Raw genomic sequence first — 24,742 nt, forward strand, 5'->3', positions numbered from 1 at the left:
ATGTGCAGCCTCCTCTTGGTATGTCTCTACACATAATTATGCTTGATAATTTGGAGGTATGAGGACCATCGAAAGGCATGCGCCCGGAGACGAGAAAATGGTAGTTGAGGATGAGGAGGAAGAGGATTGGTTGTCAAAGCCTGCTCTGGCCACCAACGAGGAGGAGGATGAATATGCAGAGGAGGATATGTATTCATACATCATAAAGCGTATGAGTGAAGACGACGATATTTTAGGGGTTATCATGTACAAAGCAAAGCAGGAGGATGAGTGGTCGCTCGTAGTTGTGTGATTGGAGTTGTGATGTACTTCTACTTTGTTTATCGCTATGTACTAAAGTTTTCTATATTCATCGTTGATGTTCCAATGTTGTTGATCCGAGATGTTTATGCTACCTTATCTACTGAAGTTGTTCCTTTGTCTTTGATTCTTCTAATGTTGTGGATTCGAGATATGTATGCAACCTTATGTACTGAAATTTCTCGTCCTTCCTTCACAAGAAATTCATCGTGCGTGCAAGGAAATGGGAGAAAGATCTTTTTTACCTAACCCAGGGCCCCATGCCAAATAATTTCAATTGTTGAGCATTTTTCTTTTTCTGTATTTCTTTCAAAATATTGTCAAAAATGCATGGATGAGTCATTCATCTATTGCACATTTTGTGTCAGTTTGTGAAGGGTTTTTTTGAGTTTGCGGTACTGTTAGTTTATCATTTTTCCACAAGCCATTACACATGAGAGGCCTACATGCAAAAGGATTTCAATTTTTTAGCATTTTTTGTTTTCTATAATTTATTTCAATGTGTTGTCAAAATTGCATGGATGACTAATCATATAAAATGGTTGGGAATTTGAGTTCTCTTTGTGGATACTACCTACATTCCTAATGTGGTAGGTGAAATGATTTTCAGAATTTATTGGACCAAACTAGAGCCCACTTGCGGTTCAAATTCGAATTACTTGATGTAAATCGTAGGAAATTCAATAAATCAATGAAAAATGGAAATATCGCTCAGAAATTCATGAAAAATTAGCAGTTGGAATCCCATGTGGTATACTTCAGGCGAAAATTGTAAGGGCATAATTTAGAATATTATTTATGGCACTTGCTTCACAAAAAAGTCATGTATGGCACTAGAAAAATGGAAAATAACTTTTTATTAACCAAGTCTTCAATCTTTTTGTGGAAAATAATTTATTTCAATGTGTTGTCAAAATTGCATGGATGACTAATCATATAAACTGGTTGGGAATTTGAGTTTCCTTTGTGGGTACTGCCTACATTCCTAATGTGGTAGGTGAAAATGATTTTTCAGAATTTATTGGACCAAACTAGAGCACACTTGTAGTTCAAATTTGAATTACTTGATGTAAACCGTGGGAAATTCAATAAATCAATGAAAAATGGCAATATCACTTGGAAATGCATGAAAAATTGGCAGTTGGAATCCCATGTAGTATACTTTAGGTGAAAATTGTAAGGGCATAATTTACAATATTATTTATGGCACTTTCTTCACAAAAAAAGTCATGTATGGCAGTAATAAAATGGAAAATTAACTTTTATTTGCGGTATTGTCAGTTTACCGTTTCTCCCACAAGCAATTGCACATAAGACGCCCCCGTGTAGAAGGATTTCAATTTTTTAGCCTTTTTTCATTTCCTATAACTTTTCTCATATTGCTGCCAAAATTGCATGGATGGCTAATCATACAAATGGTTGAGAATTTGAGTTTTCTTTGTGGATATTGCCTACATTTGTAATGTGGCAGGTGAAAATAATTTTTCAGAATTTATTGGACCAAACTAGAGCACACTTGTTATTCAAATTTTAATTAATTAATGTAGATCGCAGGAAATTCAATTAATTAATAAAAAATGGCAATATCACTCGAAAATTCATAAAAAGTTGGTAGTTGGAATACCATGTTATATACTTTAGGTGAAAATTGTAAGGGCATAATTTACAATATTATTTGTGACACTTGCTTCACAAAAAAGTCGTGTATGGCACTAGAAAAATAGAAAATTAACTTTTTATTTTGGTATTGTCACTTTACCTTTTTTCCACTAGCCATTGCACATAAGAGGCCTCCATGCAAAAGGATTTCAATTTTTGAGCCTTTTTTATTTTCTATAATTTTCTCAGAAATCACAAGTCATTCCAAGTGCATGCAAACAACTCGAAATACAATCATTACAAATGATTTGCGCACATAAATCACGAGTCATTCCAAGTTCATGCAAACAACTCGAAATACAATCATTCCAAATGATATGCGCAAATATTCAATATGAATTCATACATATTTTATTCAAATAACACAACAACATCAGCATGCCCTACACCCAAATCTGAAACTAATCTTCTTTGTTAAACTGCGAGCGGCATGCGACAATGACCTGGTCGAAGCTAAGGCCATCCTAGAAGGCACGTCGCCCGGCGATGTTTAAGTGCGGCATCGGGTTGGGGTCGTTGAAGTGTTGCATCCAAGCACGCGGTCCTGGCCGATGATCTGTGACTAGAATGGGTTGTTAGGCTTGAAGGCTGGATGCGCCCTCTCCTTCGGCGTCAAACCTACCCAAAACCTATAGACGGTGCATGCAAAGGCAAGAGTACCAACGACGGGGACATGCGCCACCAGAAGACCACCCGAACTCAGTACCCATCCCACCGGCGGACGTGTGTCCGGTGGCGCCAGGATGTCGCAGATGGCGAGAAGCTGGGCTTCACATAGTGTGATGTTGCGCGGCCATACCATGGATGCAGAAGGGGAGAAGGGAGAGGAGGGGTAGGGTTTGTGTCGTAGTGTCGTCGGCGTCGAATAAGGTTATGGAGGTAGGCAGCAAAATGGTAAGGGGGTTGCATATATGGCACGGGAAGGGGTGGGTTGCGGCGTTAAGCCACCATTAATCGGCGCGGAGTCATGACTCCTGGTGTGTGAAAATGCGAGCAGTAGCTTCTGTGGAAACAATAGGTGATGCTGATTCAGTTTTGTGTGATGTAGGGTAGAGACCCTAATCGCCTGATCTTTCATGAAAGGAGCGGATCCCGGGGAAATCACGAAGAACATGAGGAAGAACGGAAGGAAAGCACAAGAGGAAATCACTAAACCGACATGAATAAGTCACACATGGGCTAGATCCTCGAGTACATAGAACGATACACGAATCCACGGTCAACTAGGGATGACACACGGTAACCAGTTCTTCTCCGTGAGGAGGTCTTGATGGGGCCGCCCAAGAGGGGGTCTTGATGATCTTCTCCACAAGGAGGTCTTGAATCCGCTAGGGGGGTCTTCTCCGGTGGAGGCTCGAATCTCCAAGGAGAAGGTAACCAAGTGGATGAGCAAAGCTCTATCACAAATCTGAGCTAAACATTTGCTAACCCTAGCTAGGATGAATGGGGGTCTATTTATAGTCTAAGTGCAAATGGGGGCGAAGTGAAGGGATACATGGGCCTCGGGCCCAAACACTGTGCGCAGACAGGTACCGGACATCCGCTGGGGACCGGTCGTCCGGTGGCTCAGGAGCTATCGGACGTCCGGTGTCCTCCGGTCGTCCGCTGGTTCCATTCTGTGATGGGGGTGCCGGACGTCCGGTAGCTCCGGACTTCCGCTGATGTTGGCTCGGGTGCTGGTGCGCCGGTCATCCGGTCCGGACCGGACGTCTGCTCGTTTGCTTCGGGTGCAGGGGCACCGGTCGTCCGGTCTGGGTCGGACGTCCGCTTGCTGGGGCTCGGCTGATGCTTCAGGCGCCGGACGTCCGGTGGCTGGGACTTTTCCTTTGGCCCTCCTTCTTCTCCATCTTCTCGTCCATTTTCCTCTTCTTCTTGTCCTTGCTCCCCAGCTTCTCCATGGTGCCTGAGTATGCACAAAGTGTCCATATGAGGTAGTAGCCATGCTTCATGTTCATCAAAGTGGAATTGTGAGAGGAGAGATGTCACCTCAGTTTCAAGAGCTCATGCACGTGATCGAGTCATGGGTCCACTAGGCACTTGATGAGACGATGGTAGGTCCATGGGGATGACCTTGGGATGCTCCGCATCATCTCCCCTCCCTTGGGGAAGATCCGTCCTCGGATCAAATTCTTCATCACCATGGAAGGGAGAGAGATCTTTGACGTTGAAGATGTCGCTCACGTTGGACTTGTCGCGCGGGAGGTCGATGTTGTAAGCGTTGTCGTTGTAGCGTACAAGCACCTTGAAGGGTCCATCCGCTCGTGGTCGAAGCTTGGATTCGCGTGCTTGTGGGAAGCGGTTCTTGTGAAGGTGTAGTCACACTCGATCACCAATGCTGAAGACCATAGGTTGCTTGTTGAAGTTGAGCTTGGTCGCAAGGCGTTGAACTTGGCGCTCGATGGTGTTTCTTGTATCTTCATGCACCGTCTTGAGATGTGTCACACGCGCACTTGCGTCCAAATTGATGCGCTCTTGGAGGGGTAGAGGAAGAATGTCCAATGGTGACAATGGGTTGAATCCGTAAACGACGTCGAAAGGAGACTTGCCGGTTGTTGAGTGTCTTGCGCGGTTGTAGGCGTACACGGCGATGGGTAAGCACTCCTCCCACTCCTTGATGTTCTTCTTGATTAAGACTCGTAGTAGAGTGGAGAGTGTATGGTTCGTCACCTCCGTTTGGCCGTCAGTTTGAGGGTGGTACGCCATGGAGAAGAGTAACTTGATTCCAAGCTTGGCGCATAAGGTCTTCCAAAAGTAACTCAAGAACTTGACGCGGTAGGGAGCGTTGTTCGGAAGCGGTGCTCCGGGGATGATGTCGATGCGTTGCTCAATGCCTCGTAGTGGAGGTAGTCTCGGAGGTAGCTCGTCGGGTAAAACATCTTGGAATTCCTGCAAAAGAGAAGACAACACTAGAGGAAGAGTGTAAGAAGTGTTAGTCTGTGGTGCATTGTCCTTGCACACAAGGACGTAGTGTAGGACACTAGATGGGTTCTCACACACTTCTCTCATCTCACGTTTGGTGGCAAATAGAACTAGGTTCTTGTTTTCGCTCATCGTGGAGGCACTCGATTTTGGCTTGTGGCGCTCACTCTCTTTTTGGTGGCTCGCTCTCTCACTATGATCTCCACGATGGGTGGCGTGCTTGTCGGTGATCACTTGAATTGGCGACATTGGACGGAGGACGTACTCCCTGCCCTTCATCTTGAAGATGTAGTGGTTCGTTAGGCCGTTGTGTACGACTCCTCTATCGAATTGCCATGGCCGTCCAAGGAGAAGATGACAAACGGTCATTGGAACGACGTCGCACTCCAAGGTGTCTTCGTAGGCGCCGATCTTGAAGGAGACTTGTACTCGGTGCTCACTTGGATAGTGCCGGAGTCACTAAGCCATTGCACTTTGTATGGATGTGGATGCTTTGTTTTTGGCAATTGGAGCTTGGAGCAAAGTTCTTCACTTGCGAGATTATGACAACTTCCTCCATCGATGATGACCTTGACGGATCGTCCATTGATGCCGGCCTTGGTGTGGAATATGTTGCATCTTTGGTCTTCTTCTTGGTGATGTTGGAGGGTCAAGACTTTGGAGACAACAAGTGTGGGACTTGAGTCTTCATCACAAAAGACTTGTTCTTCTTTATTGTTCACTTGGCGGTGCATGGCGACTTGCTCGAGGGCTTCCACTTCGCCTTCGCTCATGGAGTCATAAGTGCCATCGTCGTTGAAGACCATGGTTCGCTTGTTGGTGCACTCTTAGGACTTGTGGCCTCGGCCTCCGCAAGTGAAACACTCGAAGGAACTCGTCTTGACGGTCTCATCGGTCGGGGTAGATGATGAAGAAGCTCTCGACTTGAAGTTGCTCGTAGGAGGATGGCTTGTAGTTGACGAAGCTTTCTTGGAACTTGACTTGTCGCCAGTACTTGGTGATTCTCTAGTTGAGGTAGGAGTTGCCGAAGTCGCAGGAGCTTGATAAGAGGAGCCGTAGGTCTTGGACGAGAACTTGGCATACTTGAAATCATCTTGCACTTGGCGTTCCGCTTTGATGGCTTGGTGCACTAGCTCGATGAGGTTTGAGTATGGTTGGAAGTCGGCGATCTTCTTGATGGGATGGTTGAGGCCATTCAAGAAGTGTGCCATTGTTTGTTCATCGTCTTCCGTGACATTGGCTCTTATCATTGCAATCTCCATCTCCTTGTAGTATTCTTCAACGCTCTTGGTTCCTTGCTTGAGTTGTTGGAGTTTCTTGAAGAGGTCGCGGTTGTAGTAGGTAGGCACGAAGCGTGCTCTCATGACATCCTTCATTTGTGCCCAAGTAGTGATGGGTGGTTCACCTCTTGCCTCGCGGCGCTCTATGATTTGTTCCCACCAAATGAGGACATAGTCTTGGAACTCAAGGGATGCCATCGCGATCTTCTTCTCTTCTTCATAATTGTGCAAACGGAAGATCTTGTCAACTTTCAATGCCCATGAAAGGTATTCTTCGGGATCGTTGCTTCCGTTGAACTTGGCATGGTGAACTTGAGCTTGCCGTAGCGTTGTTCTTCATTGTGTTGGGGTCGGGGATGATGACGCCCATGTTGTAGATGATTGTTCAACTCGTGGTGTTCTTGATGCGGAGGGTTGTCAACCTCGTGTTGCTCTTGTCGCGGAGGATTCCCATTGTATTCATGCTTTTAATGAACTTGATGGTCTTGGCGAGCTTGTGGAGGAGCGCGTCGAGCTCGAAGAGGAACTTGACGATGCACGCGAGCGTGAAATCTTTGTTCTTGAATTTCTTCGCGATGTGCTTCTTCTTGTTCACAGGCTTGTCGGCTTCGGACGGCAATGGCTCGACTCGAATCATGTAGAGCTTGTTGCACCGCAAGTGCTTGAGCGTCACGGAGTTGTTGTGCTTGACATTGTGCCTCGGCATCTTGGGCATTTTGGTGTAGACGTGCTCGCTCTTCCTCTTCATGTTGGCATTGACGTTATCGTTCTCGTGCAAGCGCAAAGGCTTCTTGAGTTTGACGTTGTCGGTGCTCTTGAGAGTCGGTGTCTCTTAGGGGATTGAGGCTTGCTTGACGGTCGGTGCGCGCGGCTCGACGGAGAGTGTCGATGTCGGTGTACTTGAGCCGGAGAGGGTGAAGTCGGAGTGGCGGCTTGAATGGCTCCTTCTTGAAGTGGAAGACGAGCTGTTGAGCAACAAAGCACGAATTTTGTCCATCCTTGCGTCATTCTCTTGCTTGTGATCGTCGAGCTTGTGGTCGAAGTAGTCCTTTGTACGTTTCTCGGAAAGTCGCAAGTCAGCGACAAGGTTGTCGATGCGTTCACTCATCGCTTGTTGCTCTTGATGCAAAGCACGTTGTGCGCCAAAGAGGTGACTCTTGGTGACGAAGGAGTTCATGTCATCGTCTTGCTCCATGAAGAGTGGGTTGGTAGAAGTACTTGACCTATCCATCATTCCAAGACAAATGTGAGTGGTAGAAAGAGAAGAACGAATACCAAAATGTACCTTGACCGAAGTTGAAAGTGAATCGATGATCACTCCAATGTAGGACAAGGAAATAGCCCAATTGGTACGAATTCTCGTCGGTTTCTCACACCTACACAAGTAAAAGCTTATGGTGGAGCTTGGTTAGGATGGTGGCACAATTTTTAATGCGAATGTAAGCAAGATTCAATAATGTTGAAGAAGATTCACAAGATGCAATGTAACAAGTAGACCAAGCATATACGGTACACAGAAACACACGCGCAAATAGATAAGTGGGGTTGTGCAACCAAGGTGAGCCAAAATGTGGAATCCACAAAAATGCTCTTGTTGCACAACACTAGAGAGACTCTAGCACGATTGCACGATAGGCGGATACAAGAACTTGTGCACAACCTACTTAGCAAAAATGCAACGACTTCTATCCCAAATATGTTCTATGCAAGTTGTTGCTACGATATGATCCAAGATGATCGAGTATGACAATCTTAATGTTGTATGATGCTATGGTTCTTGCTTAGAAGCTCTTTGCTTATCTTTCCTCCTTGCTTAAAAGCTTGGTTGGCTCTTTGATGTGTGAGCTCTTTTCTCATGCAATGCTTGACGAACCAAGATAGCAAGTGAGTATGCGATGACAACTTTGTGACACAAGAGATGATACCAATATAGGCAACAATGATGTATGTATGTATGTATGCTATGGGAAGTATGATCACTAATGTGCACAAGTCTCGTTGCCGGCAATACTCAATGGCTAGTCTCGATGGGTAAGCAACGCAAAGGAGTAAGGCTAAGGTGGCTATCAATGTAATGGCAAGAGTGATATGTCCAATACCAAGATGAAGTTACCGGTCTTGCTTCCAGTATGGTGTCAAAATGGTGGCATGAATACCAAGTCATAGTCGAGGTGGTCGTTGTTGATGACGCATCCGTGGCGAAAAATGAGCGGCGGTAATGTCGATGTCGAACCGTACCTAGATAGCCGAAACACAAAAGGATACGGCATTGCAACTCAAATTCTCAAAACCAAGTGCGAGCAAAATCGTCGGAGTAGGTAGAGGGTAAGTGGTGGTGTGGGTTGGGATATTGGCAAAGTTTGCGGAAAGTCGATGGTGGTGTAGCGGATGATGTGGTGGAAGGAGCGGTCGTCCGGAAGTGGACGGATGTCCGGTCGCCGGTCGTCCGGTACAGTGACGGTCGTCCGGTGCTTCCTGGGTCGCCGGACATCCGGTAAAGTGATGGTCGTCCGGTGGGTCGGGGTCAACGCGAAATTTCAGATCCGGGAGGCGGTTTTGGGCGGAATATGGGGATTTTGGGAGGGATTTTGAGGTGGATATGGTGGGGGAAGGCTAGATCCACTTGCAACACAACAAATTCACGAATCACAACCAACAAAACATCATCAAAACTCACAAAACACAAGAGAAATTTTTGGGGCTATTTTTGTGGGGATTTTCGGATTAGAACAAAAAACAACAAAATCAAGCTAGAAAAAGAAGAGGGGGCTCTGAAATCGTGATCAACCTTGCTCTAGATACCAAGATGATGTAGGGTAGAGACCCTAATCGCCCGATCTTTCAGGAAAGGAGCGGATCCCGGGGAAATCACGAAGAACACGAGGAAGAACGTAAGGAAAGCACAAGAGGAAATCACTAAACCGACACGAATAAGTCACACATGGGCTAGATCCTCGAGTACATAGAACGATACACGAATCCACAGTCAACTAGGGACGATACACGATAACCAGTTCTTCTCCGTGAGGAGGTCTTGATGGGGCCGCCCAAGAGGGGGTCTTGATGATCTTCTCTGCAAGGAGGTCTTGAATCCGCTTGGGGGATCTTCTCCGGTGGAGGCTCGAATCTCCGAGGAGAAGGTAACCAAGTGGATGAGCAAAGCTCTCTCACAAATCTAAGCTAAACATTTGCTAACCCTAGATAGGATGAATGGGGGGTCTATTTATAGTCTAAGTGCAAATGGGGGTGAAGTGAAGGGATACATGGGCCTCGGGCCCGAACACTGTGCGCAGACAGGTACCGGACGTCCGCTGGGGACCGATCGTCTGGTGGCTTAGGAGCTGCCGGACGTCCGGTGTCCTCCGGTCGTCCGCTAGTTCCGTTCTGTGATGGGGGTGCCGGACGTCCGGTAGCTCCGGACTTCCGCTGATGTTGGCTCGGGTGCTGGTGCGCCGGTCGTCCGGTCCGGACCGGACGTCCGCTCGTTTGCTTCAGGTGCAGGGGCACCGGTCGTCCGGTCTGAGCTGGACGTCCGCTCGCTGGGGCTCGGCTGATGCTTCAGGCGTCGGACGTCCGGTCCCGGCCGGTCGTCCGGTGGCTAGGACTTTTCCTTCATCCCTCCTTCTTCTCCGTCTTCTCGTCCATTTTCCTCTTCTTCTTGTCCTTGCTCCTTAGCTTCTCCATGGTGCCTGACTATGCACAAAGTATCCATATGAGGTAATAGCCATGATTCATGTTCATCGAAGTGGAATTGTGAGAGGAGAGATGTCACCTCGGTTTCAAGAGCTCTTGCACGAGATCGAGTCATGGGTCCACTAGGCAGTTGATGAGACGATGGTAGGTCCATGGGGATGACCTTGGGATGCTCCGCATCACGGTGGGTCCCACGCATCAGCCGCAGACTGTGTAGAATCGATGAAATCACTAATGCACGCGGCCAAAATTTGGGTCCCATGCAAATACATCCGGCCTTACATGTCGGCCCCACGCGAATGCATGCTGCCTTAAATGTCGGCCCCATGCAAATGCATCCAGCCTTACATGTTGGCCCCACGCGAATGCATGTGGACTTACATATCGGCCCCATGCGAATGCATGCATCCTTACATGTTGGACCCACACGTCAGCACCGACGTAGTGACGGTTGATGTCTACTACACAACCTTCTTCTTGTAGACATTGTTGGGCCTCCAAGTGCAGAGGTTTGTAGGACGGTAGCAGATTTCTCTCAAGTGGATGACCTAAGGTTTATCAATCCGTAGGAGGCATAGGATGAAGATGGTCTCTCTCAAGCAATCCTGCAACCAAATAACAAAGAGTCTCTTGTGTCCCCAACACACCCAATACAATGGTAAATTGTATAGGTGCACTAGTTCGGCGAAGGGATGGTGATACAAGTGGTATATGGATGATAGATATAGGTTTTTGTAATCTGAAAATATAAAAACAGCAAGGTAACTAATGGTAAAAGTGAGCGTAAACAGTATTGCAATGCTAGGAAATAAGGCCTAGGGTTCATACTTTCGCTAGTGCAAGTTCCCTCAACAATAATAACATCATTGGATCACATAACTATCCCTCAACATGCAACAAAGAGTCACTCCAAAGTCACTAATAGCGGAGAACAAACGAAGAGATTATGATAGGGTACGAAACCACCTCAAAGTAATTCTTTTCAATCAATCCGTTGGGCTATTCCTATAAGTGTCACAAACAGCCCTAGAGTTCGTACTAGAATAACACCTTAAGACACAAATCAACCAAAACCCTAATGTCACCTAGATACTCCAATGTCACCTCAAGTATTTGTGGGTATGATTATACGATATGCATCACACAATCTCAGATTCATCTATTCAACCAACACATAGAACCTCAAAGAGTGCCCCAAAGTTTCTACCAGAGAATTACGACGAGAACGTGTGCCAACCCTATGCATATGTTCATGGGCGGAACCCGCAGGTTGATCACCAAAACATACATCAAGTGAATCACGTGATATCCCATTATCACCACAGATATCCACGGCAAGACATACATCAAGTGTTCTCAAATCTTTAAAGACTCAATCCGATAAGATAACTTCAAAGGGGAAACTCAATCCATTACAAGAGAGTAGAGGGGGAAGAAACATCATAGGATCCAAATATAATAGCAAAGCTCGCGATACATCAAGATCGTAACACCTCAAGAACACGAGAGAGAGACAGACAAAGAGAGAGAGAGAGAGAGATCAAACACATAGCTACCGATACATACCCTTAGCCCCGAGGGAGAACTACTCCCTTCTCGTCATGGAGAGCACTGGGATGATGAAGATGGCCACCGGAGAGGGATTCTCTGTAACGCCCTCGATGCGACTATATCTCCCACGTGTCAAAGCACGACTTAGAGGCATAACCGCATTGAAAGCAATGTCGCAAGTGAGGTAATCTTCACACAACCCATGTAATACATAAGGGATAGAGGTACATAGTTGGCTTACAATCGCCACTTCACACAATACATGAATAAAGCATTACATCATCCAGATACAATCAAGGTCCGACTACAGAACCAAAATAAAAGAAGACTACCCCAAAAGCTACATAGATACCCGATCGACCCCAACTGGGCTCCACTACTGATCAACTAGAACGAAACAACACAAAGGACAAGATCTTCATTGAGCTCCTCCTGAGCTTGGTTGCGTCATCTACACGGTAACCTCGGCACCTGCAAGCTGGTTTTGGAAGTAACTGTGAGCCACAGGGACTCAGCAATCTCACACCCTCGCGATCAAGACTATTTAAGCTTAAAGGTAAGGTAGTGGTATGAGGTGGAGCTGCAGCAAGCGACTAGCATATATGGTGGCTAACATACGCAAATGAGAGCGAGAAGAGAAGGCAAAGCACATTCGAGAAGCTATGATCAAGAAGTGATCCTAGCACAACCTACATCAAACATAACTCCAACACGGTGTTCACTTCCCGGACCCCGCCGAGAAGAGACCATCACGGTAACACACGCGGTTGATGTATTTTAATTAAGGTCAACTTCAGGTTTTCTACAACCGGACATTAACAAATTCCCATCTGCCCATAACCGCGGGCACGGCTTTCGAAAGTTCAAAACCCTGCAGGGGTGTCCCAACTTAGCCCATCACAAGCTCTCACATTCAACGAAGGATATTCCTTCTAGTGGGAAGACCCGATCAGACTCGGAATCCCGTTACAAGACATCCTCGACAATGGTAAAACAAGTCCAGCAAGACCACCCGATGCGCTGACATCCCGATAGGAGCTGCACATATCTCGTTCTCAGGGCAACACCGGATAAGCAATCCGTACAACTAAAACCAGCCCTCAAGTTTCCCCGAGGTGGCGCTGCAAGGGGCTCTAGTTTGGACCAACACTTAGACAAGCACTGGCCCGGGGGGTTTAAAATAAAGATGACCCTTGGGCTGGCCTAATCCAAGGGAAAAAAGGCTAGGTGGCAAATGGTAAAACCAATGTTGGGCCTTGCTGGAGGAGTTTTATTCAAAGCGAACTGTCAAGGGGTTCCCATTATAACCCAACCGCGTAAGGAACGCAAAATTCGGGAACATAACACCGATATGACGGAAACTAGGGCGGCAAGAGTGGAACAAAACACCAGGCATAAGGCCGAGCCTTCCACCCTTTACCAAGTATATAGATGCATTAATTAAATAAGATATATCGTGATATCCCAACAAAATATCCATGTTCCAACATGGAACAAGCTTCAATCTTCACCGGCAACTAACAACGCTATAAGAGGGGCTGAGCAAAGCGGTAACATAGCCAAACAACGGTTTGCTAGGACAAGGTGGGTTAGAGGCTTGGTTTAACAATATGGGAGGCATGATAAGCAAGTGGTCGGTATCGCAACATAGGCATAGCAAAAGAGCGAGCAACTAGCAAGCAAAGATAGAAGTGATTTCGAGGGTATGGTCATCTTGCCTGAAATCCCGCAAGGAAGAAGAACGAGTCCATGAAGAAGACAAACGGACGTAGTCAAACGGTTCCTCACAAACGTGATGTTACCGGAACCAACCCGAAGAAGCAACACTGGAAAGAAGCACACAACATAGTAAACAAACATCACATAAGCATGGCACGATGCACAATCAAGTATGATGCATGTCCGTTTTAATGAAGCATGGCATGGCAAAGTGCACAAACAATCCTACAAATTAAGTGGAGCACAATATGCAACGAGTTGCATATTGATGAAACACCACATTCGACTATTTAGTTCGATCTCGTTTATGTACCCAACAATATTAAATGTTGTTAAGCATGTCAAGAGGTGAAACATAAAGGAATTATCTATCTAAACAATTTAAATGGGGCCGGATATAGAAAACAACAAATCTGGTAAATCCCCATATGCATTTAGCAAATTAATGCAAACAACAATTTTAAACATTCTTGATGTTGTTAACATGATGCGGATGACATATGTAAGTTTATGCAATTTTTATGAAAATGTTGGCATGATAAGATATGAGGCATTTGTCATCGTGGCGGAAACAAAAGGGGTGCCACGGCGGTGATAACGAAACGGTGCCACGGCAACGTTCCGGTTCCGACAACTCATTGAGACGTCGGTGCGCAAGAAAGTGTGCGGGACATGCTAGAGATAGAGGGGTGATCCCGGTTACCGGGTGTCCCACATGATGGCGACAAGGAAAACGAGGAACGTGCAAGGATCAATTCGGGCATGACGCAAACACGAGCATCGTCTTGGGGTTATACCTTCCAAACGTGCAAACGGGATGGTTCGGGTTCGTCGAGGGGAGTAGAGGAAGTAGTCGTTCCGCGGTGGTAGTAGAAGTAGTGGTACTATCGGTCCACGCCAATAGTGGTACACGTTCATGAAGTACTCATACACGTCATCGGTAGTTTGTTCACTCAACGGCCTTCAACGGCGGTAGTCGTTCTCGTATCATCATGGAAGTAGTTGTACATGGTTGCGACGGTAACCGAACTTGGGGATCCGACGGGGTACACTCAAGTCATCGTGGGAACTTGGCGAATCCGAGGTCTTCGGGGTCGACGGTAGTTGTACATCTCGTAGTGGAACTTGACGGATCCGAGAACTCCCGGTGTCGTGGAACTTCACAAAAGTCGGGGCGGTCTTGATGCATCTGACCTGAGGGACTTGGCGTGTCCAAAACGTAGCAGCACAACTGTCTCGGTCGGGAGCACTCGTTCGGGCGTCGTTGGTCTTGCGGGTCGTGGTACTTGACGGTCTTGATGAATCCAATGGTACTTGGCAGTTCAAAATTGCTCCTGTCCGGGGACGTTTAGTGAAGGCAGGGTCGCAGGTGGTCGGGGCTGGTCGTGGTCACCAACGAGAAGCAGGGTGTGGGAGGAGGAATACCATGGCGTGACTGCAGTTTTTTCGGCGCCGGGAACGAGGTGCAGGAGAGGAGAGGGAGAAGAAACGAGGGCGTTGCAGCGGCTCGGTGATCCTGGCGGGGCTCCTTTGTGGGATGGGGTGCTCGCCGGCGGTCACTGGTTGCCGAAGGCGCGGGAACCAGAAGGAGCTCGAGGACGCAACCTCCTCTGCTCGGGCGCGGGATCCATGGCGGCATCTATTCGAACAGAGAGAGAGGGAGCTCGAGGTTAGTTGAAGAGGAGGGAAAATAGAGGGACACAGGAAGGAGAGGGCGACGTGGTCCTGCTCCGGTTGAGGCGCCGGTGAGCGACGAGGTCTTGCGGGCACGGAGGCCAGATGGCGGGGACGAGGTGCTCGGGCGCCACGAGATGAGCGCGGGACGAGGTGCTCGGGGCCATCCATGGCGCAGTGGCGGAAGCTCCTCGGGTTCTCTTCTCCGGCGAGGGTGGAGCACGGGTCTCGCACTGGAGGAACGAGGGGAGGGGGTCGAGAGAGGGCGAAGGGATCGCGGGTGAGAGAAGGGGGTCGGGCGGAGGCGGCGCAGAAGGAGAGCGAAGGGAGAGGGAGATGGGGTCGACTCCCTGGCGGCTAGGGTTGCCTGTAGGGCGACTGGGCCAGACCGGCTAGAGTGGGAGGCCCGAGTGGGCTGGGGTGCGGTCTGCTGCTGCTGGGCTGCGGCGGCTTGCGCGCAGGGAGGCCGGCCCAGGTAAGCATAGGTGAGCCCTTTTCTTTCTTTGATATTTTCTCCAAACGGAAAATAAACTAAAAAGGCCAGGGTCAAAGGAAAAGGGGCACAATAAAAATAAAAAATAGTCTCATGAACCTGAGATAGTGCTCTATTTGAATAAATTGTCTTGGATATTTTTAGAGGTAAGAAAATAAGTCAAGTGTGAATATAGATCAAACTTGAGCTATTTTAAAACCTAACCAAAACAACTTAAAATTTGATGGAATTGGCAGGGGCGTTAGGACAGGTAGAAAGATTTATGAGGAAGAAATGGGCATTAATGGGGTGAGGATATATGATCTTTCAAAAATGAAAGCAAGGAATGGATATAAGATGGAGGTGATGATGCAAGATCAAATGCATGAAGCATGCAACAACACAACATGTATGAACTCACACCAAGCATAATACAACATGTGAGGAGGCCATGATGCAACAATTAAAGACAAGACAAGACAAAACAATGCAATGAGAAACAAAATAAAACCCAAATTGGAAACCGAAAGATGACCACTAGGAATTGATGACGAACAAGATGGATATATGCCAAATTGGGAAAAGTTACATATGGGGTGTTACAACACTCCACCACTACAAGAGGATCTCGTCCAGAGATCTAGGATGGCGCCGGAGGGAAAACGGAAGAGGAAGAGAAGAGGTAAAACTAAGTTGCTTCTTTGACAAACGAGTGAAACCACGACTCTTGAGAGGTTGAACAAATTGAAAGAAAGAATGCAACAAAGAAGAACAAAGTTGAAGGCACTCCAGTAGAGAAGAGTAACAAGGAAGAACAAATTCGGACAGCACTTCGGTAGAAAAGAGATGCAAGGCTTGATAAGGCGAAAAGAACTTGAGCAAAAGGGCACAACACTCTGGTTAAATGGATAGGCATGAAAAGAACATGATCTTTGACAAAGCGAGATGATGGGTGAAAAGAACAACGTCGCAATGCCTCCGAAAGAGAGAAATAGAATATAGATCATTGAAATAAAAGAATGGAGAAGAAAAGCCAACTTCTGCCACAAAAGAGCTTGAAAAGGCATCTTTAGGAGAAGGGTCGAACGGAGTTGTTGGAACACCAACAACGGAAGGACAAACTTGAAGTGGGCTTATAGAAGGCATCTCAACATTATGAGGTGACAACTTGCCACTCACGGAAAAAATTTGATTGGGTTTATATGACAAGGAGACGAGAAACTATTCACCGGAAGGACAAATGAAGAACTTGGGTCAATTATAAGCACCATAATAGCAACAATCCTTAGGGAAAGCTTTAGGTGAAATATAACCCAATATAACTCCAAAGAAGGGATTGATGGATTTAAAATACCTCATTCCTAACAACATGTGAATCATGAAACATGAACCTGAATTATCAACAATGACATAATACCATCTCCAATAATTTGGTAGAAAGAATTGCACTCCGGATTGCACGAAGAAGAATACTTGAGCTCCTTAGAAAAGAATGTTGATGAACACTTCGAGAAGGAAATAAATCCTTGATGACCCATCATGTAGAAACTTCATGAAGAACTCCGGTAACAAAGGGCAACGACAAGAAAAAGACGTTTAAAAAACACAAGGTGAAACCTTGTAATGATTTAAGATGGAACTTCGTGATGATGAGATCTTGGAACTTCGGGAAAAGAAAAGATAAAGCATCTCGAACTGAGAATGTGATATGATGAACCACTCCGGAAAAAAAGGAATTAATCACTTGGATGGAACAAGAATAAGAATTACGTTATGCGTATCCTTCAACAATTTAATTGCTAACAAGCAACGGATTTGACATACTACTTATTATCGTAGAAAAGATTAAGATAGATATCGCGCCAACTTGAGAATGCCTTCAACGAAACACCGGTGGAATCGAAACAACGAATGAATTTGATATGATAACGAAAGAAGAGGAATCTTGCACGAATCACCGTAAGAATTAAAAAAACGATTGAAGAAAAGATAAAGAAAAACACCATGAAGAATTGGAAAACGAATTAGGATACTTGGGGAAATTTAGATACAAGTGAACGAAGAGATTCCGAGATGATTAGAGAACACTTGAATGAAGCACCGATAAGATTTAGAGAAAGAGAGCTGAAAGCTGAGAATAAATAATATTTGAAAAGATGGCCTTTAGAAAATCAAGCTGAAAAGACTCCTGAATTGCTCCGGAAGGGTGAAAAGAATTCTCACAATCGAAAACAATTATGAGAGGATGGCAACAAGCTAGAACCATGAATCTTGAAGAGAATGGAGCAAGATTGAGAGGAAAATCTTCTTCGGTCCTCAAAATCCGAGAATGATGACGAGAAACACCACCAAGACTTGTTGAGATACTCCGGGATGACGAATAGAAAGGTTGAGCCAACGGTGAAAAGAATTTGAAAGATCTTTGAGGAAGACATATGACTGATGACAATTCATTCTTACATCATACTTGAAAAGAATTTGATAATAACTCCGGGAGAATAAGAAGAGTCAGGTAAGAACCTGGAAAAAGACCTGTGGGTTAGGGCCCACTCAAAAGAAACACCGTTGAAGTGATTGCTTGAAAAGAGAGATTCCACCGGTTGAATTAAATGGCTTGACTGAGATAACATCCTCGAAAGAGTTTGAATGAATGAGAATAAGCACTAGCATCTTCTGAGATATCCTCAGCACTCCGGAACAATTGAATAGCGAGAGGTGAATGATTAAGAATTGCACCGGCATGAGAAGGTATTTGAAACGAGGAAAAAGGATATGATCCACAAAGCTTGACTTGATTCCACCGGAGAAGAAAAGAATGAATAATGATGAACTATAAGGTCCGTTAAAATCTTCATGAGCATCACCGGGTAAGAACATTGACAGAAAAGAATGGAGAGACTTCAAAAGAATAAAAAGGATACTTGATAAAGAAATCTTAGTCCTAGAGGAAAAAGGGTGGGTGGCAAATGGTAAAACCAATGTTGGGCCTTGCTGGAGGAGTTTTATATGTAAATGGCTCTGATACCAACTTGTAACGCCCTCGATGCGGCTATATCTCCCACGTGTCGAAGCATGACTTAGAGGCATAACCGCATTGAAAGCAATGTCGCAAGTGAGGTAATCTTCACACAACCCATGTAATACATAAGGGACAGAGGTACATAGTTGGCTTACAATCGCCACTTCACACAATACATGAATAAAGCATTACATCATCCAGATACAATCAAGGTCCGACTACGGAACCAAAATAAAAGAAGACTACCCCAAAAGCTACACAGATCCCCGATCGACCCCAACTAGGCTCCACTACTGATCAACTAGAACGAAACAACACAAAGGACAAGATATTCATCGAGCTCCTCCTGAGCTTGGTTGCGTCATCTACACGGTAACCTCGGCACCTGCAAGCTGGTTTTGGAAGTAACTGTGAGCCACAGGGACTCAGCAATCTCACACCCTCGCGATCAAGAGTATTTAAGCTTAAAGGTAAGGGAGTGGTATGAGGTGGAGCTGCAGCAAGCGACTAGCATATATGGTGGCTACCATACGCAAATGAGAGCGAGAAGAGAAGGCAAAGCACGTTCGAGAAGCTATGATCAAGAAGTGATCCTAGCACAACCTACGTCAAACATAACTCCAACACCGTGTTCACTTCCCGGACCCCGCCAAGAAGAGACCATCACGGTAACACACGCGGTTGATGTATTTTAATTAAGGTCAACTTCAGGTTTTCTACAACCGGACGTTAATAAATTCCCATCTGCCCATAACCACGGGCACGGCTTTCGAAAGTACAAAACCCTGCAGGGGTGTCCCAACTTAGCCCATCACAAGCTCTCACGGTCAACGAAGGATATTCCTTCTCCGGAAGACATCCGATCAGACTCGGCATCCAGGTTACAAGACATCCTCGACAATGGTAAAACAAGTCCAGCAAGACCGCCCGATGCGCCGACATCCGATAGGAGCTGCACATATCTCGTTCTCAGGGCAACACCGGATAAGCAATCTGTACAACTAAAACCAGCCCTCGAGTTTCCCCGAGGTGGCGCTGCAAGGGGCTCTAGTTTGGACCAACACTTAGACAAGCATTGGCCCGGGGGTTTAAAATAAAGATGACCCTTGGGCTGGCCTAACCCAAGGGAAAAAAGGCTAGGTGGCGAATGGTAAAACCAAGGTTGGGCCTTGCTGGAGGAGTTTTATTCAAAGCGAACTATCAAGGGGTTCCCATTATAACCCAACCGCGTAAGGAACGCAAAATCCGGGAACATAACACCGATATGACGGAAACTAGGGCGGCAAGAGTGGAACAAAACACCAGGCATAAGGCGAGCCTTCCACCCTTTACCAAGTATATAGATGCATTAATTAAATAAGATATATCGTGATATCCCAACAAAATATCCATGTTCCAACATGGACTTCACCTGCAACTAATAACGCTATAAGAGGGGCTGAGCAAAGCGGTAACATAGCCAAACAACGGTTTGCTAGGATAAGGTGGGTTAGAGGCTTGGTTTAACAATATGGGAGGCGTGATAAGCAAGTGGTCGGTATCGCAGCATAGGCATAACAAAAAAGCGAGCAACTAGCAAGCAAAGATAGAAGTGATTTCGAGGGTATGGTCATCTTGCCTGAAATCCCGCAAGAAAGAAGAACGAGTCCATGAAAAAGACAAACGGACGTAGTCGAACGGTTCCTCACAAACGCGATGTTACCGGAACCAACCCGAAGAAGCAACACCGGAAAGAAGCACACAACATAGTAAACAAACATCACATAAGCATGGCACGATGCACAACCAAGTATGATGCATGTCTGTTTTAATGAAGCATGGCATGGCAAAGTGCACAAACAATCCTACAAATTAAGTGGAGCACAATATGCAACGAGATGAAACACCACATTCGATTATTTAGTTCGATCTCGTTTATGTAGCCAACAATATTAAATGTTGTTAAGCATGTCAAGAGGTGAAACATAAAGGAATTATCTATCTAAACAATTTAAATGGGGCCGGATATAGCAAACAACAAATCCGGTAAATCCCCATATGCATTTAGCAAATTAATGCAAACAACAATTTTAAACATTCTTGATGTTGTTAACATGATGCGGATGACATATGTAAGTTTATGCAATTTTTATGAAAATGTTGGCATGATAAGATATGAGGCATTTGTCATCGTGGCGGAAACAAAAGGGGTGCCACGGCGGTGATAACGAAACGGTGCCACGGCAACGTTCCGGTTCCGACAACTCATTGAGACGTCGGTGCGCAAGAAAGTGTGCGGGACATGCTAGAGATAGAGGGGTGATCCCGGTTACCGGGTGTCCCACATGATGGCGACAAGGAAAACGAGGAACGTGCAAGGATCAATTCGGGCATGACGCAAACACGAGCATCGTCTCGGGGTTATACCTTCAAAGCGTGCAAACAGGATGGTTCGGGTTCGTCGAGGGGAGTAGAGGAAGTAGTCATTCCGCGATGGTAGTAGAAGTAGTGGTACTATCGGTCCACGCCGGTAGTGGTACATGTTCACGAAGTAGTCATACACGTCATCGGTAGTTTGTTCACTCAACGACCTTCAACGGCGGTAGTCGTTCTCGTATCATCATGGAAGTAGTTGTACATGGTTGCGACGGTAACCGAACTTGGCGATCCGACGGGGTACACTCAAGTCATCGTGGGAACTTGGTGAATCCGAGGTCTTCGAAGTCGACGGTAGTTGTACATCTCGTAGTGGAATTGACGGATCCGAGGACTCCCGGCGTCATGGAACTTCACAAAAGTCGGGGCGGTCTTGACGCATCTGACCCGAGGGACTCGGCATGTCCAAAACGTAGCAGCACAACTGTCTCGGTCGGGAGCACTCGTTCGGGCGTCGTTGGTCTTGCGGGTCGTGGTACTTGACGGTCTTGATGAATCCAATGGTACTTGGCAGTTCAAAATTGCTCCTGTCCGGGGACGTTTAGTGAAGGCAGGGTCGCAGGTGGTCGGGGCTGGTCGTGGTCACCAACGAGAAGCAGGGCGTGGGAGGAGGAAGGCCATGGCGTGACTGCAGTTTTTCCGGCGCCGCGAATGAGGTGCAGGAGAGGAGAGGGAGACGAAACGAGGGCGTTGCAGCGGCTCGGAGATCCTGGCGGGGCTCCTTTGTGGGATGGGGCGCTCGCTGGCGGTCACTGGTTGCCGAAGGTGCGGGAACCAGAAGGAGCTCGAGGACGCAACCTCCTCTGCTCGGGCGCGGGATCCATGGCGGCATCTGTTCGAACAGAGAGAGGGAGGGAGCTCGAGGTGAGTTGAAGAGGAGGGAAAATAGAGGGAAACAGGAAGGAGAGGGCGACAGGGTCCTGCTCCGGTTGAGGCGCCGGGGAGTGACGAGGTCTTGCGGGCACGGAGGCCAGATGGCGGGGACGAGGTGCTCGGGCGCCACGAGATGAGCGCGGGACGAGGTGCTCGGGGCCATCCATGGCGCAGTGGCGGAAGCTCCGCCTGGTTCTCTTCTCCGGCGAGGGTGGAGCGCGGGTCTCGCACTGGAGGAACGAGGGGAGGGGGTCGAGAGAGGGCGAAGGGATCGCGGGTGAGAGAAGGGGGTCGGGCGGAGGCGGCGCAGAACGAGAGCGAAGGGAGAGGGAGATGGGGTCGAGGGAGCCCGCTCCCTGGCGGCTAGGGTTGCCTGTAGGGCGACTGGGTCAGACCGGCTAGAGTGGGAGGCCCAAGTGGGCTGGGGTGCGGTCTGCTGCTGCTGGGCTGCGGCGGCTTGCACGCAGGGAGGCCGGCCCAGGTAAGCAGAGGTGAGCCCTTTTCTTTCTTTGATATTTTCTCCAAACGAAAAATAAACTGAAAAGGCCAGGGTCAAAGGAAAAGGGGCACAATAAAAATAAAAAATAGTCTCATGAACCTGAGATAGTGCTCTATTTGAATAAATTGTCTTGGATATTTTTAGAGGTAAGAAAATAAGTCAAGTGTGAATATAGATCAAACTTGAGCTATTTTAAAACCTAACCAAAACATGGAATTGGCAGGGGGCGTTTAGGACAGGTAGAAAGATTTATGAGGAAGAAATGGGCATTAATGGGGTGAGGATATATGATCTTTCATAAATGAAAGCAAGGAATGGATATAAGATGGAGGTGATGATGCAAGATCAAATGTATGAAGCATGCAACAACACAACATGTATGAACTCACACCAAGCATAATGCAACATGTGAGGAGGCCATGATGCAACAATTAAAGACAAGACAAGACAAAACAATGCAATGAGAAACAAAATAAAACCTAAATAGGAAACCGAAAGGATGACCACTAGGAATTGATGACGAACAAGATGGATATATGCCAAATTGGGAAAAGTTACATATGGGGTGTTACATTCTCCCTCCGGCAGGGTGCCGGAACGGGTCTAGATTGGATTTCGGTGGCTACGGAGGCTTCTGGCGGCGGAACTCCCGATCTATTGTGCTCTCCGATCATTTTAGGGGCTATGGAGATATATAGGCGGAAGAAGTATGTCAGGGGAGCCACGTGGGGCCCACTAGGGTGGAGGGCGCGCCCAAGGGGTGGGCGCGCCCTGCTACCTCGTGGCCTCCTTGAAGCTTCCCTTACGTGGACTCCAAGTCTTCTGGGCTTCTTCTAATCCGAAAATAAGTTCCGTGAAGTTTCAGGTCAATTGGACTCCGTTTGATTTTCCTTTTCTGCGATATTCTAAAACAAGGAAAAACAGAAACTGGCACTGGGCTCTGGGTTAATAGGTTAGTCCCAAAAATCATATAAAATAGCATATAAATGCATATAGAACATCCAAGGTTGATAATATAATAGCATGGAACAATAAAAAATTATAGATACGTTGGAGACGTATCAACGGTCAAAGGCTTTGACCGGATGGCAAGGCACCGTTTGACCTATTGTGGGGCGCGGGTGAGTGGAGGAGGGCAAACATGAGCGAAGTTAGATTGGCGGGGGAAAACTAAGCACAAATAAGGAAGGAGGGGCACAGAAATAGAAATCCCTTAAACTAATCATCATCACACCATTAACAGTGATGGGCCCCACACGTCACAGGCTCGAGCTAATCTTAATTAGCCTAACCAAATTGTGCCATGGCGGCTAACTGGAGATTATCCATCGACGATGTTGAAGGCCCTACTAACCCTAAGTGGTTTATGTCGGCGTCCTGGGAACGGGGGTCCCCAGACTTGCGTGCCTGCGGCCCGTGGCGTGGCTGAGCCTACAGGTCGTACGGCCCATCTTCACCAGCAAGGCATCCAAGACCCTCGCGAGGGTCCAAGCCTCGCGAGGCAGACGACGCAAGGCCTCCCCGGGAGTGGCCTAGCCAGGCAATCTCACGCGGAGCGGAGATATCAAGGTAGAGCAAACCTCACGAGACCCTCGTGACGTGAGCCATGACGCACGGCACCAGGTGGGCGCCAGGCGGGCGCCAGCGTGCGCAGCGTCCTTATTTCCTCTTTGGTGCTAAGGAGGCCAGCGCAGGCGAAGAGTACCGAGGCATCAGGAAAAGGTTGCCATATTGGTGCCACGAGACCAAGGCCAGGAGGACGGCAAGGCAGAGGTCATCGTGGAGTCCAAGACGGCGTCACCACCAGAGCTTTTGGTAGGCGAAGACCATCTTTGTCAAGATAGCTTGTACTGGTTGTCCCCCTTCAAATTAGCCCGCCATTGTTGGCTCCCTTCCCGTTCGATATTTGGGAAGAGGACCAGGGCCTATATAGGCAAAGCTAGCCACCATAGTAGAGGGACATCAAGAAGAGGACGGATCATTCAGACCATCCTCACTCACACAAGCTCACCGAGCCTAAGAACACCTCAACCTCAGGAGGCTGTTCTCCCCTTGTACTGTTCATCATCAGCCCTAGAGGCAATCCACCACCACCACACTGGAGTAGGGTATTACACCACAACGGTGGCCTGAACCAGTATAAACCTCGTGTCTTTCTGTGCTGCGAGTTTGTCGAGTTCGTCCGCGAGATCTTAGCGAGCTAGGGCGTAGATTGGTAGGAGGGAAAGACTTCGCGCGCACCCCAGTGTTCGAACCTTAAGGGTTTGCCGGAACCCCACATCCAACATTTGGCACGCCAGGTAGGGGTGCGCCGTAGCCTCCCTTCCATCAGTTCATCGCTCCATCGCTCTGTCGTCTCCATGGCGGACGCTCGCCGTGCTCGAGCTGAGTGTCGGGCTGCCCTCACCACCCACGTCCCTCAGACGGCCCCCGTCGGCGGGCCACATCGTCGTTCTCCGTCTCCCGCCACCAACGCTGCCACCAGCCCAACGGCGAACGAGCAGCAGGCGTCCTTGCTGCATCCTTCGGTGCGGCGGGATGGCCGCACGGCCACTCCATCGCTGACCCCTGCCGGTTCTTCGTCTCACGCGCACTGCGCTCCCATGAAGGCACGGGCCGCGCTCCTCGCAGCGAACGAGCTCATGTGCTACCGCCCCATCGACGACCTC

At 47.5% G+C, this 24,742-nt stretch overlaps 1 long non-coding RNA gene across 1 annotated transcript; it reads right to left on the bottom strand.

Annotated features, from left to right (window-relative positions):
- Window positions 1-14,055: 14,055 nt before the first annotated feature.
- On the bottom strand, window positions 14,056-15,134 carry LOC123111828 (uncharacterized). Its single transcript, XR_006454800.1, has 2 exons — window positions 14,547-15,134; window positions 14,056-14,455 (listed from the first exon to the last, which is right to left on the bottom strand). It is a non-coding gene; the product is annotated as an uncharacterized lncRNA (long non-coding RNA).
- Window positions 15,135-24,742: the final 9,608 nt, after the last annotated feature.

This window comes from Triticum aestivum, chromosome 1A (assembly GCF_018294505.1).
Source record: "Triticum aestivum cultivar Chinese Spring chromosome 1A, IWGSC CS RefSeq v2.1, whole genome shotgun sequence".
In the NCBI taxonomy this organism is placed as follows: Eukaryota; Viridiplantae; Streptophyta; class Magnoliopsida; order Poales; family Poaceae; genus Triticum; species Triticum aestivum.